The sequence below is a fragment of the Leucopleurus acutus genome, assembly GCF_964270905.1.
Source record: "Leucopleurus acutus genome assembly, chromosome: 20".
NCBI lineage: Eukaryota > Metazoa > Chordata > Mammalia > Artiodactyla > Delphinidae > Leucopleurus > Leucopleurus acutus.
The window spans coordinates 32,572,203-32,587,963 of NC_139162.1; positions in this window are offsets into that span (position 1 = coordinate 32,572,203).

Below are 15,761 nucleotides of genomic sequence, written 5' to 3' on the forward strand. Positions count from 1 at the left end.
AGATGAAACTGAAGAGAAACTGACAGTAATGAAAAGCTGGTGACAAGCTTGATCCCCATAAACTTGTATTTTATTAGGGCTTAAACTTAAGGTTAACCAGAAAGAGAAGGGAAGAAAGAGACGAAAACCTTAAAGGTGGTTCACAAAAGACCATGGCAACATCACATACATCCTTAGCTAACAGTGAATTGTTTCTTTCTCCCTTCCTTCCTTCCTCCCTCCCTCCCTCCCTTCCTTTCTTTCTTTCTCTATAAATGTGTACACCCTATCACATGTAAGTTCTTAAAACTTTCATGCTCAACAGCATTTCATATTGAATTCATCCAGGGCTTCTTGGAAGATAAAATTAAGAAGGAAGGATGCTTTCCTCCTTTACAAAAGTAAATTCATTAATCCTCCAATTTTTCAAGATGCAACCAACTTTAGCCTTTCCTTATCCTTCAGAAAGCATGAACTGTACATTCTAAGCCTTTGGCATCATCTCCAGTTGACCAAGGCTTGTAGGACAAAGCATGAATTAAAAGGGCATTAGTGTATATGCTGCGATGTAATTTAAACCCGAGCGTCATTGTCTATGCATGAGTGTGTAAGAAAAATTTCCTCCTTTTCTCTTTATCCCTTCAGACCCCCCAAAACTTGTCTAGAACAGCCAATGTGTTCTGGGATTTATAGGAAAATTTGTTATCTTAAAGATAAAATAAAATTTTACATTGTATACAGCCTAGGACAGACTCTGAAAATAAATGTAATTCTCCTAAATTATAAGGAAACACAACTTCTGGGTAAGTTCTTAGATCATTGCCATGTAACCTTCAGTCCACCTGGAAATCACAAGGGACTTTTGATTCTAAACAATAAAGTTCGAGAGAGAGACATATCCAGAGGGTCCAAATTCATAAGTTTACTTAAAGACAAAAGGGGTGAAGGGGGTGGGGAAATGGACAGAAAATAAAGACAGGCAAACTATTCATTTCTTATCACAGCCAGCCAGTGTTAATTAAAACATCATTGCAAATGTGTATCAGCAAGGAAACTTCTGCTGGTTCAGGAGGCATGTGCCTATATAATCACAAAGATATCTTGGTTATTTATCTGCTGTTTGGATCTTATCCTTTGCCTCAACAAGCAAGTCCTTCTCCACCCCCGTCACTGCTCTCATTTTATTACAGGCACTCGGTATAATCCACCATAAAAAGGAGGGAAACATATGGGCCTTTATTTGAACTTCTGTAATGAATCCTTCCAATATACTGTTTCTTTCAAAAGTTCTTTTTGATTTTATTGCAGTCTGTTTGTGTATTCTCCCCAGTCATCACTTGGACAATATTCGTATCGGTAAAATGGCTTGGAAGGGTTCTTGCCTCTGAGAAAATTGCCGATTGACAGGGCATGCCGATGATTAAGGGTGCTCTTGTGTAGCTAGGCTCCCCGGGCATGCTGGCTGCTTCCTGCACGAAGGGGGAGTAGGATGGCTTCCTTCCCAGAGCCCAGGACCCCTCCCCATTGTTGTTTTGTTTTCTTTTCAGTGAAAGACTTGCCACTAGTGGCTCTCGCTCTCCATCTGCCAGAATCCCCCTTAACTCCTCTCCAGTGAACACACCTGAGTTCTGAAGCTGAGGGCCCACGTGCCAGGTTCGGCCCACAGTTGGGTTTTGGTGGATGTGCCCAGTTAAAAAATATTTTTAAAAGAATTTGTAAATACTTAAACATTATGTTTTCACATAAAAAACCTGGGTTTATAGAAGAGTTGCTAGATTTTTTCCCCCCGACCATGGGAACAACTGTGTGAAGATTTCCTCTTGAAAAATTAGAAGAACTGGCAAGCTGGGCCCACCTTCCCACATGGCAGCCAGCTTCATCCTGCACATTGGAGGGTGTTTAAATGCAGCCTCATTGTTTAGGACAGTTGATTTTAATCATTGAAGTACCTGCCCGGTCCCTTGGTAGGCACTGAATTTGGCACCCTGAAATAGCCAGTTCTAGAGACGATGTAGCAGAAGGTTTGTTTGTTGTTGGATTGATAGGAAAAAGCAATAGATATCTGAATTCTAATTGTTTCATGCTTCCTTGGAAGGTGCTTAGGACTCCCTTTTCCAGGCATGCCTGGAAAATAAGTTTAAAATAATTTATTCATCTTCTCTTCCCTCAGCCCCAGCCATGGGGTGTCGTTCCATGCATTCCATGTATTCTATGATCTGATGAACGAAAGAATGAGTAAGTGAATGAGACTCGTCTGGATCTTGTCTGGCTCTCCCCCCATGCTACACTCATTCCTCTAAAACCCCAGTGCCAACAAAAGGGATTGATCGCAGGAGGCATGCAATACAATACTTATTAGATAAATTAATGAGTGGAGGGATTTTCAAAAATGGTAGCTAACTTTTACTGAGCATGTATGATGTGCCAGGCACTGATCTAAGTACTTTCTATGAATTAATGCAAAACTTCAGTACCATTTTACACATGAGAAAACCAAGACAGAAAGATTTTTTTCCTGAGTCTGAAGGTAGTAAAATTTGCAGCTGGGCATAGGAACCCAGGCACCCGGCAATCTCACTAAAGAGTTCGCTTTCGTTTTTTTTTGTTCGTTTTTGTTTTTAATTAAGGTATTATTTTTTGAACTACAGTTGTATACTGGCTATGCATATTTGTAGGGGAGGGCATACTTCCATAAGCTTAATTTCATTCTCCCAAGCAATTTGATCTTAGGAGTAGAAAATATAAACCTACTTAATGTGCTTGAAACTTTAAGAGGTTTTTAAAGAACCATTGGACAGCATGAACAGGAATCACATGAGCCCAGAGCATCTGGCCTTTAGAGAGTTGCTCCCTTTTGATATAGGGGCTCTTGGTGTAGTTAGATAATGCTAGCTGCTGTAACAAATAGACCCAGTTTTATATATATATATATATATATATATATATATATATATACATAGAGAGAGATACAGTTTTTTATATATATATATATATATATATATATATATATATATAGGCTCGAACTTAGTAGAAGTATAGTGTTCCCTGTGTAGACCAAGGTAGGCATTCTGGGTGAAAGAGGGCAGCTCTCTTCCATGCAGACATGCAGGGATTCAGGCTGATGGAGCCTCTTTCATTTTCAACCCATTATGTACGATTTTGTGATAGTAGTGCTCTTGCATCCAGCCAGAAGCAGATGAGAGCATAGAGGAGCCCATAGAGGAAGGTTTTATGGGCCAAGCCTGGAAGTGACTCATATCATATCCTGCCATGTTCCATTGAGGAGAGTTTTATTATTTGGCCTTGCCTAACTTTAATGGGAGACTGAGAAATGTAGGTTTGCTGTCTGCCCAGGAAGAACAGAAAACAAAGACTTTGGTGGACAGCTCAGCACCATCCCTTACCTTCCTGAAGTGGAAGATATTTGTGTAAGGAAGATTTGCCTAGACTATGTGTTTAAGAAACACCAACATGATGCGGTCAGTTCTCTCAGAGCTTTTGAAAGTTTGTGGGCATACTGCACTTTAGAAATTGAGCTAAGAGGTATCTTTAGAAGACATTTTAGTAACAACAGTATACACTGAAAGATCAACACTGTAAAACTCTAGAGAATGAGTCTTTTTAGAGAATATTTAAAAGAATATTTAGAGAAAATTGAAAATATTTTTCTCAGTCCTTTCGGTACATCCCAAATTAACAGAGACAGCTCTAGGGTCACTACTAATGCAATCAAGGGGTTGGTTAGTTTCTGTTTCCTTTTTAAGGGGCAGAGATAGCAAAACAAAATTTCACACATTTGACTTTTGATATTAATAGTGCTTCCCAGGAAAATTATTTTATTTTTGTTAGTGTGTGTTTGTTTTCTCTTGTTTTTCATGAGGGCCTAGGGATAAAATAAGGGAAGGACAAATTATGAAAACTTGGTCAACCTGAAAATTTATCTGTTGGGCATTCTTTCTTTGCTTCAACTAGCAGAAACTAAGCCCAATAGAAATTTTTTTGGACTCATCTGCAACTTGGTGTTTTCACACCATTGTTTCTCTTCTGATAAAAGCAGTGTAAGACATCACTAGCTCCGAGAGTAGAGTCTCTAAATACCATTTCCACTGAAGAAATGGCTGATTCCAGGTCTTAGGGGGAAATGTACAAGGCAAGCCTGGAATATTTTGTCATTCCAGAAAGCAAAAAAGATATAAACGACTACTGAGATTATGTCAAAACGACTCAGAAGCCAGAGAACTCAGAAGATTCCCACTGGCCAAAAAATGGGATAATTGGAACATTAAATGCATAGCAAGTATAACAGATTGAAATATATTACACATACTTACAAATCCATGAGATCATAATGATATAAAAACAATTCAACAAACACATAGACAGCAATAACAACAAAGGTCTCAGTGTTCATCTTTGGATGTTGACAGGAAACACATTATTTTGAAAAATAGTAAAGAAAATAATTAAGCAATTGTCCTGCATTTCATCTATAAACTGTTCATTAAGGTAATCAGATAGTTAATAATTAATAGTAAAGGGAAATGTCTCTTTATAGAAGTATTACCGCTTCTGGAATAAATGAAAGAGGAATGATAGAATTAGAAGATCACCATTCTGTGGTCCCTAATGAGGTAATGGGCCCAGGTAATAATTATCACTGGCTGCTAAGATCACAGAAAGAAAGACACCTGATTTTAGGTGCCTCCTATTGGAAGAATACATTTCCTAAGAAGTAACCTTGACAATGTTTTGTTTTGTTTTGTTTTATTTTTTAACTGAATCTTCATAGATACAGAGAACAAAATGGTGGTTTCCAGAGGCAGGGGTAGGCAGTGTGGGAAATGGATGAAGTTAAAAAAAAATAATGAAAGAGTCCCTGAAATTTTAGTAAAATGCTCTTAAAATATAGTTCATTTATTTTTCAATATCTCTTTAAATTTCTGCATTATAAATTACTTTTAGAGATTAAAGCTCTGAAAAACCTTGTTTCCTAGTGATCTGCTGTGTATCCTGTTAATTGTGTAACATGCACTATATAACTTCTTTTGATTTCTTTGCCTTGGCAACCAGGAAGCTCAAAGTTAATTTTTATGCTAAATTTAGGTTTTACTGTGTATAAATCTTTACTGAAAAAATTTAATCTGATCAAGCCTCTAGAAATAATTACCAATTTACTAGAAATGCAGGGAGCAGAGAAAATGTTCAAAAACAGCATGAGAACATAAATAGCAAAATCCAAATTGTGGGAAACACACAGGACAAATGGTTTCTTCTGCAAATAAATTGTATCATAAAAAAAGGAGTTTAAAAGAGACAGAAAGAGCAATCAAATACCATGTATGAACGTTGCTTGGATCCAAATTTAAATAGAAACTTATTTACTTTTATGCAGTATTTATGAGATAATTGGAGAAATGTGACTACTGATTGGATATTGAGTGTAATTAAAAATCATTGTTGGGGACTTCCCTGGTGGCACAGTGCTTAAGAATCCGCCTGCCAATGCAGGGGCCATGGGTTTGAGCCCTCGTCCGGGAAGATCCCACATGCTGCGGAGCCCGTGCACCACAACTACTGATCCTGCACTCTAGAGCCCACAAACCACAACTACTGAGCCCACGTGCCACACTACTGAAGCCCGCGTGCCTAGAGCCCGTGCTCCGCAACGAGAGAAGCCACCGCATTGAGAAGCCCGCGCACCACAACGAAGAATAGCCCCCGCTCACCGCAACTAGAGAAAGCCCGCGTGCAGCAATGAAGACCCAACACAGCCAAAAATAAATAAATAGATAAATTTATTTTAAAAAATCATTGTTGCGCTTCCCTGGTGGCGCAGTGGTTGAGAGTCCACTTGCCGATGCAGGGGACGCAGGTTCGTGCCCTGGTCCGGGAAGATCCCACATGCCGCGGAGCGGCTGGGCCCGTGAGCCACGGCCGCTGAGGCTGCACGTCCGGAGCCTGTGCTCCACAACAGGAGAGGCCACAACAATGAGAGACCTGTGTACCGCAAAAAAAAAAAAAAAAAAAAAAATCATTGTTAATTCTGAATGCAAGAGCGGAATTGTGTGTGTGTTTTATGAGTCCTTATATTTTATAGATACATACTGAAATATTTATGAATCAAATTACATATGCCTGGGATTTGTTTCAAAATAATTGGGGAGTGGGAAAGAGTAGGGTGAAATGAGATTGACCATAAAGTAATGATTGCTAAAGCTAAGTAATAGGTATGAGGGTTCACTGTTTAAGATATGTTTAAAATTTTAGAAGTTTAGAAAGAAAGAAAGAAAGGAAAATAAAAGAAAAAGCAGAGTGGTTAAGAGTAAAGGCTCAGAGCCAAACTGCCTGGGGTCAAATCTTCTTTTTTGTCATTACGAGTTTTGTGATCCCAGGCAAGGGAGTCCAGACAATTACCTAAGCTTTTGGTGCCTCGGATTCCTGACCTGTAAAATGGGTTTAATACTAGCACCTCATTAGGTTGTGAGGATTAAATAAGCTAATAGCTGGGAAGCAGTTTGTACATTTCTGACACGAAACAGATGTCCATAAGTGTTTACTATTATTATAATTATTATTAGATGTGCTGTCGCATTACCCTGGAGCTGGTTGTGCCATGGGGAGCACATCTGTGGTACCAGTGCGTGCTTTGGTTTTCTGAACCAGAACGGAGACCCCCGTGGGCCTCCTAGGTGCCCAGTCTCCTTCTCTAGACCAAGATGGCATGCAGAATTTAGGCCATAATTTCAAAACCCTCTGCTCTCTGGCCTCATGGTGCTCTGGCTCCCCAATTCAATCTGCTTCCAGTAACATATAACCCTTTATCCATTCTTGTCTTTGTTCCTTTGCTTTTGTTGACATCTTTGGCTGAGAATGCCTTTCTTCCTCCTCTCCAAACCTTGGTCATCCTGGATGCCTAGATCCCATTCCTATTTCCCAAAGAACCCTTTCCTGAATGAGAGGTTACTCTGACCTCCTCCCCTGAGCTGCAAGTCATTTACTGCACACGCCATAAATCTAGCTTTCCATTATGTTCACTCGTGGGGTAGAGCCAGCTCACACTGGCTCAAAAGAGAGCCTATTGTGCAATCTCTTCTCAACTCTTCTTTCGGAGACGTCACCTTGGTAGCTTGAAATTGGCCGTGTCCACGTGGCAAGTATTTATACCACAGCAAATACTACAAACCAGGGATCCTCTTCCTTCCCTGTGAACAGGTTGTTAAACGTTTACCAGCACAGCAATAGTTATATCTACCCATAGCTATCTGTAATGGACTGAATGTTTGTGTCCCCCCTTCCAAAATTCATATGCTGAAATTCCAACCCCCAATGTGATGGTGTTAGGAGGTCGGGCCTTTAAAGGTGATTAGGTCATGAGAGTGAGGCCTTCATGAACAGGATTAGCGCCCTTATAAGGAGACCCCAGAGAGTTGTCTAGTCCCTTTTCTGCCACGTGAGGACACAGTGAGAAGTCAGCAGCCTGCATCCCAGAAGAGGCCTCTCACTGGAAACCAACCATGCTGACTTCCAGCCTCTAGAACTGTGAAAACTAAATATCTGTTGTGCATAAACCACCCAGTCTATGATAATTTATTATAGCAGCCTGAACTAAGACATTGTCCCTCTATCCATCTGTGTCTCTACCCTGAGTGACCCATAGAAGGCCTTCAGTAGTTGTACGACTGCTGAATGCTACCTGTATTTTTTTACCTTTCCTCCCAAGTTTAAAACACCTTAAAAGTAGAAATCGTGTCTCATTCTCCATACTGCCTAAGAGAGCAGTGCACGTAGTAGGTGGTCAGTAAAAACTCATTGTCGATTGATTGCAGAAAGAAGTTTAATAACATCCTTCAGTTTTAAGCAGAAGATCCACTTTTCTTTTTCTCTTTATGGTCGACAATACCCAGATACTCAAACCTAAGACGTGAGGGACAGTTTTACAACTCTTTAAAGTAAACCCAAATCCTCTTTAAGCAGCATCTTTAAAGTCTTTGAACGTCCCAACAAGGTTTCCTCTATGCCAGGCTAGGAGCACCTTGGGGGATTTATGGTGAGGTCCCTTCTCATAATTTCAGGGCTGGGCTTGAAGCAAAGTTCCTGTGCAAAGCCTTGCCTGGTTTCGAGGCTTTATTAATCTTGGCAAATGGGAATAAGGCCAGAAACCGGGGCTGCAGCTGAGGGCCAGGGGTCCCCTCCCTATTCCTCCAGACTAAGGCACAGGCACGGCTAGCTTCAGAGGGGTGGGGGAGAGGTGTCTCTCCCACATAAGGTCTCTGCCCCGTCCAGACCCTACACCTGGCCACACTCGGAAGTGGTGGGTGGCTGTCCCTTTTGAAGAGGCCATTCGCCTTTAATATTTTACATGAGGATTCTTTCTTTAATGTTTTCCCATGATGTATGGAATGTGCAGAGTTTGTGAAAGAAGCAATTAGGTGGGTGGAACCTGTAAATCAGGCTGATATGTAAAAGTATGCTCATTTACTACTGTGCCATTATCATTATTCCACTCACCCTCTTCCACTCCCCTCTCAATCCCACTGTCTCCTCAGGGGTGCAGGGTTTCTGGTTCTGATGCTTCCTCACCTCCCCCTCTGTGTACCTGAGCTTTTGGAGATAATCGGAACTCAGGCTTCTTCTCCAGTGAGTAAAGCTGGCCTGCTCTGTCTTTTCACCATTATTGTCATAACCAGCCTCTGCACGTTGCCTTCTTAAATGTTTATAACTCTGTTCCCTTCCATGAGCTCATCAAATTTCCTCAAATTCTTATACTATAGATGGGGCTTAATTGAAAGATTCCAGGTGCTGTGTAAAGATTAAGGGCTTTGGAGGTGGAGGAGCCTTTCCAACTCCATCACCTTCCAAAGTGGGACTCTAGGGCTGCTGTCTGACCTCTTTGAGCTACGGTTTTGTCACCAATGAAACAGCGAAATAGGGAGAATTATACCTTCCAGAGAGAGCTGTTAAGGCATTCAAGTGGAGTCATGTGTTTGCACTTTTATTAGTTGGGATGGGGAATGATAACTGCCATACAAACTCAGAAGTCCCAGTGGCTTAATTGAATGGAAGCTGATTTCTCACTCGCATAAACTCCAGTTGAGAGTGGAGCGGGCAGCCTTCCACATGGTGACTCAGGTACTCAGGCTGCTTCCATCGAGTTATTCCCTCGAATCCGAGGGCCTTGGAGTCTTCCACAGAGCCCTCTGCAGATGAAGGACGGAAGATGTGGAGGTTAGGATCGCGCCTCAAGTTACACATGTCACTTCTGTCTGCATTCCACTGGGCACATCAGACACCTGGCCTCCCCTAACTGCAGAATAGGCTAAGGATGCTATTTTGCTGTATCCAGGAAGAGAAGAAAATAGGACTAAGCGAACTTGTAGCACTGTCTCTGTTACAGCATCCAAAAAATGTTCTTCCCATCTGCAGATGGCTAAGCACATAGCTCAGAGGATCAGCCCAATAATCCAAGATGACAAAGCCAGGAAGCGTAAAACTAAGACTCAAAGCCAAGTCGTCTGACTCCTGGAGACTTCTCTCTGGGTACCTTATGCACTGTCACACGGAGGGCAAATGGGATGTATTTCATATACACACGCTTGTCAGTTGCTAGCGGGTGGCTAAGTGCTGGGTTGAAAGGATTCTGAGGCGATGCTGTTAATGATTAGTTATGTCTGCTGTGGGTTCAGAAGGAGGGAGTACCTTCACTGTCACTGCTGTTCTATTCTCTAACATCCACTCTAACAGTGCGTATTCCCCGTGTACTGTTCTCTTCAACTCCCTTCCCAAGTAGTCAGAAGTTCATAGTTCTGAATATGGCATCCTTTCCTAGTACTCTACTAGCACTGTAAATGGACCTCTCCATTTTTAACCCAAAAGAGTAACTAAAGCTGGACAGTCTCACAGACTGAGGCAGACCAATGAGGGAACCATAATCCATAAGAGGTCTTCACCCATGACATTCACTTTCTACCTCTACACCTTTGCCTGTGCTGCCCTTGCTGGCTAGGACGCTCTTTGTCATTCTACAGTTTTCCACCTACCAAAATCTAAATGGTATCCTAACATCCAATTCAAATGTGAACTCCTCCTTCAGACATTTTCCTGCTAGCATTAACATAGTTAATTAAAATTCCCTTCCCCTGGAAAGAACCTATTTGACTCTTACCATCCTCTGCCTAGTATTATCACGGTTACGTTTATCTCTTTCTCCCTTAGACTGCAGGATCCTTGGGAGCAGGAAACATCTTGTCTTTATTACCTTTCTTGCCCACCCTAGTCCACTTCCCATTCCCAAACACACATGCACGCCCACATGCAACCAGTCACTTGGGAAGTGTCAACAAATATTTGTGTAATGGAAAGATAGCTGGGTGGATGGTGGGTGGGTGGGTTGTCCCCTGTGCCCCGACAATTATATCCATCAGGACGTAGAGTCTGAGAGAGGCCACCCTCAGAAAGGAAACTCTTCCAACTGCAATTTGCTCTTTTACATAGACTTGGCCTATGGTTAATGGAGATGTGATGGAAATTTCCTGGAAACCCAGCAGTAGTAGCCCCTTTAACCAGACAGTCTCATGCCATGGAGAGGAAACAGGCTTAGAATAAGGTAGACCTATTCTGGAATAGCCACCCTGCCATGTACTCCATGACCTCTAATTATTCACCTCTCAGAAGCCCAGCTTTCTCACCTGTAAAATAGGGATCATATCTATAGTACATGGTTGCTGTGAGGTTTAAATGAGATAAAATATGCCTATTTCATAGCACAGGGCTTTGTACTCAGTCAAGAGCAGTTAATATTATTATTACTGTAAATATTATTATCCCGCTGATGTGAACAATGGAACACATTAGCAGGTGTCTGACCAAAGTGCCCTTTGCCAGACACGGACAGCTGGAGCAGTCTGCTGAGTGCCTCTTTACTCTTGTGCTTTCCTCTAAGGGCAGCGTCAAGATTCTCTAGCCCGACGGGTGACGGGGTCCAGTTTAAGGGTTTGTCTGACATTTATTCAGTCAATGTTTGTTAAGAACCGTATTTACAGCGAGCATTGCACTAGATCCTGGGGAAGATAGCAATGGAAGGAAACAGAATCCCTGTCCACCAGAGCTTACAGAGTGGGGAGGGGCACTGGACAGATGGCCGTATAAACATTACCCATGGTAGTGTAGTCCTAGATGAGGGATCAAAACACGTGACCAGAGGTCCAACGTGCTGCCATGCAACCTTCACCAGGTGGTATCATCCCTCTGAGCCTGTGCTTCCTTTTATATAAGGTCACCCTCAACCTCCTTTGCTCTGAGGGAGGTTGCCAGGATCACATGAGAGCTTCCATTTGTGGGAAGAACTTTGGAAAGAAAGAGACTCTGGGAAACCAAGGGATTCAGAAGACCCCTCTGAATGTCGCCCTTTCTTGTAGGATATTTTTCCAGCAGAGTTTCCAACCGGGTGTCCCCTCAGAGAGCAAGCAGGCTTGGGTGTACAGAGAGCCCTTCCCAGGGAGAAATGGATGTTCCTTTTTCTTATCACGAGCTTTGCCCCCTCAATGGATGGCCGTCCTGGGCAGTAGGACCTGCTGTAGAATTGCTGCTCCAAGTTATCTTTCCTTGACTGTGTGGGCAGATGCTCTATCTTTGACCTTATCATCTCATCCCTTCCCATGAAGGTCATTTCCCACCTGGCACTTAGCTGCCAGGGAGCTGAAGATGGTGTGTTTGTGTTTGTATGGGGTGTGTGTGTGTGTGTGTGTGCGCGCGCGCGCGCATGTAGGACGTGGGTTTGCTTTTATAAATTAGCTCTGCTGAGAATTTCATCTGCAGAGCTTCGGCTGGGCATGGTGGATGCTCAAGGATGTTCTGAATGCAGGGGATTTGTGGACATGGTCCGCAGACAATGACAGTAACAGCAGCAGCAATAATAATGACTTCCATAAACAGCTCTTAAATCCTCACTCTTCCGTGGGTCCAAATTTCAGGTCCCTGTCTTACTTACTTGGCAACTCAACAAGGTATGTAATGTTATTGTTCCTTTACGTGCATTATCTCAGTGAATCCCCAGGGCACTACGTAAGATAACAATATAGTTATTGTTACATTTACAGAGCACTTGGTTTGGAGTGAGCACTGTTCTCTACATTTTGTCTTAACTCATATAATGTCCTATAACATCCCCATTTTGCAGATGAGGAAAGTAGGGCACAAAAAGGAGATGCAATTTGCTAGACTACCGACCTGCCAGTGGCAAGCTGGTAAATCCCAGAGGAGTCTGACTCAGAGCTACACTTGTAAACTCCACCCAGGCTGTCACTCCATACAAGGACATCTATCTGCCCTGGGTGTTTACTTTCTGGAGGCTTGGTGGGGGTGGGGGCGGGTGTCCAGGGTCTCCTTCGGTAAACAAGATAAACTCTTTTTATCTGTGCAGTAGGAATATCTCTGTCATTTTTTGTAACATCTGTCTAACACATCTGCCTTTTGAAGGCATTTTCTGATCAGCACATCTCATTCTTCCTCCTCTACATTCCCTCTTCACAGTTGGGTAGGCTGGGTTAAGTGTGTCCATTATACAGATTCTGAGAGCAATTTTAGTATTGGTCCACCTTGCGATCTCGTTCAAGTGTAGATTCTGCTTTGGCCATTCTGGGCAGGGACCCAAATATGTCTAACCTGCTCCCAGGAGTGCTGAGGCTGCCCTTCTGGGACCACACACTGAGGAGTGAGGGTTTCCAGTCATTCCCCTTCACCCTGCCTCGTGTGCAGCCTTCTGTGTGCCGTCTCCATCCAGGGCTTACAGCTCCCTGACGTTTTCCTTAAATCCAGCTCTTGACTCCAGCAGGTCCAGCCAATGGGGACGGGCATTGCTGACCTTGTCACTGGGTGAGTCAGAAAGGCCAGGAGGCCTCTCCTGGGAAGGTGAGGGCAAAGGAGGCAGAATACTCTCGGTGCCCCACGCCCCCGGGTCTTGTCACACCTCCAGTCTTCATCTCTCTGGCGAGCTCTTTCCACTTTGGATTTCCACTTTAAAGCACAAGTGGTCACCTTCAGGTCAGTTTCGAATCCTTCCCTGGGTAATTGACCTCAATGAGGTGAGGGCTGGACAGTTATACAGCCGCGGGGCCGCCCCTTCCCTGCCCTCATGCCTCAGACAGAACTCATTTTATTTCTGGTGTTTTTGTTTTTGTTTTTGTTTTTTTGCGGTACGCGGGCCTCTCACTGTTGCGGCCTCTCCCGTTGCGGAGCACAGGCTCCGGACGCGCAGGCTCAGCGGCCATGGCTCACGGGCCCAGGCACTCCGCGGCACGTGGGATCTTCCCGGATCGGGGCACGAACCCGTGTCCCCTGCACCGGCAGGCGGACTCTCAACCACTGTGCCACCAGGGAAGCCCCTATTTCTGGTTTTATGGGTGCATTTATTGTTGGCCTTTGGGCTGTTGGTGTCTCCTATGCCCAGTATGGGGGTTTTATGTGGATACTAGGTCCAATTGCCCTTTAGAAAGTTCTCATTTTTTTTTTTTTTTTTTTTTGCGGTACGGGCCTCTCAAAAAAAAGATGCTGAGGATATAGGGGCAATCAAGGCAAACACACTCTATGCTCACAGAGTATATAGTCTCACCTAATTAATTATTAAATTACAATTACGGGAACTGTTATGAGAGAAAAGCACATAATAGTGGCCTGACCCATATGGAACTGTGTGTTTCTTGAGTCCAGGCACCACGTTTTCTCTCTTTGAGCTAAGGGGTGATTTTGGCCTTCCTATAGAACAAGAAACATGCTATAATTGACAGAATATAGCCCGTTAGTATCCCCTTATTCTGCACAAATACAAACCATGGATTCACCCCACCCCACCCCTCTCTTACTCCCTGTGCCAAGTATGCATTGTGGCCTCTCAGCCCATATTCATTCCTGTGTTTGCTCTGTCCCTCTGGATCCAAAAGCCTGCAAACTCTATCACCTAGATCCCCTTGCCCACTGGGTACCAGGAGGCAGCATTCTCAAGAGGGTGGCAGGCAGAGAGAAGCCAGAAGCTCGTCTGCTTCTAGTGACACCTCTGCCAACAGTAGTGGCGGTGACTCTTTCCTTTTTACTTTTATTATTTTTTATTTTATTGAAGTATATTTGATTTATAATGTCCTGTTAGTTTCAGGTGTACAGCAGGGATTCAGTTATATATATACACATATATATAGTAGGGTGTATATGTTAATCCCAACCTCCTAATTTGCACAACATCAGCATCTGGGTTTACAGTAGCATCTTAACAGCAGCTCCACTGGTGTTGAGGTCAACTGCATAGGTCACTGGTTAGCACGGTAAACTTGTGCTTCCAGTAACATGAACAGTGAATTTGGGCTCATGGGCTCCATCCCAGAGGCAGTAACAGGTTCGCAGTGTCCAGGTAACATCCATTTCCTGTTTTGCCATTCCAGCTTTTCCCAAAACGTTGTAACTAACACCTTGAACTAAATTCCTCTGAGCTTAAAAATCTAAAGTGGTTCCTCTTTTTTTGACAGGACGTAGACTGATAACTCTTCAGCACCACAACCATTTGGCCACCAACTCACCAATTCCTATCACATATGCTTCTTAAGCATCTTTAAAGTCTACCTTTCCTCCATCCCCACTGTCATTCCAATGTACTTGGTCTGAAATGTATTTTCTGTACTATAGCTAGTGCAACACAATTGGCATTCTCTAAGTACTAGTTTCTCTCTTTCTTTCTGTCCTCCCACCTATCTTCACAATTCTTCTGTAAATTGGAAACTGATATAAAATATAAAGTTTAATTTATAAAGTGAAAAAAGGGTTTTTTCAGACAAACAAAAGCTAGGAGGAGACTCACGCTATAAGAAATGTTTAAGTAAGTCCTTCAGGCAGAAAGAAGGTGGTACCAAATGGGAATATGTATCTACACACACACACAAATTCAGATTTCCAGGAATGGTAACCACATGGATGAATAAATAAGATTTTTTTGTTGTTATTTAAGTATCTTTAAAGGATAACTAATTCTTCATGTGAAAATTAATAATAATGTAACATAAGGTTTATAGCCTATATAGAAATATATAATATGTATGGTAATGATAGCACAATGACTGAGAAAGGAGAAATGAAGGTAAATTATTCAAAAGTTCTTTTATGCTACATGACTTGGTATAATATTACTTAAAGGTAGATAGTGATAAGTTTAAATGCACCATAAATTTTAAAGCAACCAATAAAATAACAAAACAGTTATAGTTAATAAACCAACAAAGGAGATAAAGAAGGAATCATAAAAAGTACTTAATACAAAACTACTGGAAGAAGAAGGAAAGAAGAACAATGAATAAATGAAATCAGTAGAAAGCAACTAGAAAGATAGTATATTTATATGAATTATTAAATGTAAATGGTCTAAACACTCTAATTAAAAGGCAGAGATTGTCAGGTTAGATGAACAAGCAAGAAGCAACTATATGCTGCCTACAGTAATTGCACTTTATAGACATAAATAGGTTAAAAGCAAAAGGATGGGAAAAATATGCCATGCTAACACTTATCAAAAGAAAGCTGTAGTGGTTATATTAATACCAGGAAAAGTAGATTTCAGAGCAAAGAATATTACCAAACATAAGAAAGTAACTTTGTGATGATAAAGGGGTAATTTCATCAGGAAGACTTAACAATCTTGAGAGTTTATACATGTAGTAGTAGGAGTTCAAAATAGATGAAGCAAAAACTGATAAAACTGCAAGAAAAAAAAAAAGAGATCCACAGTAACATTTGGAAATTTCAGTAAT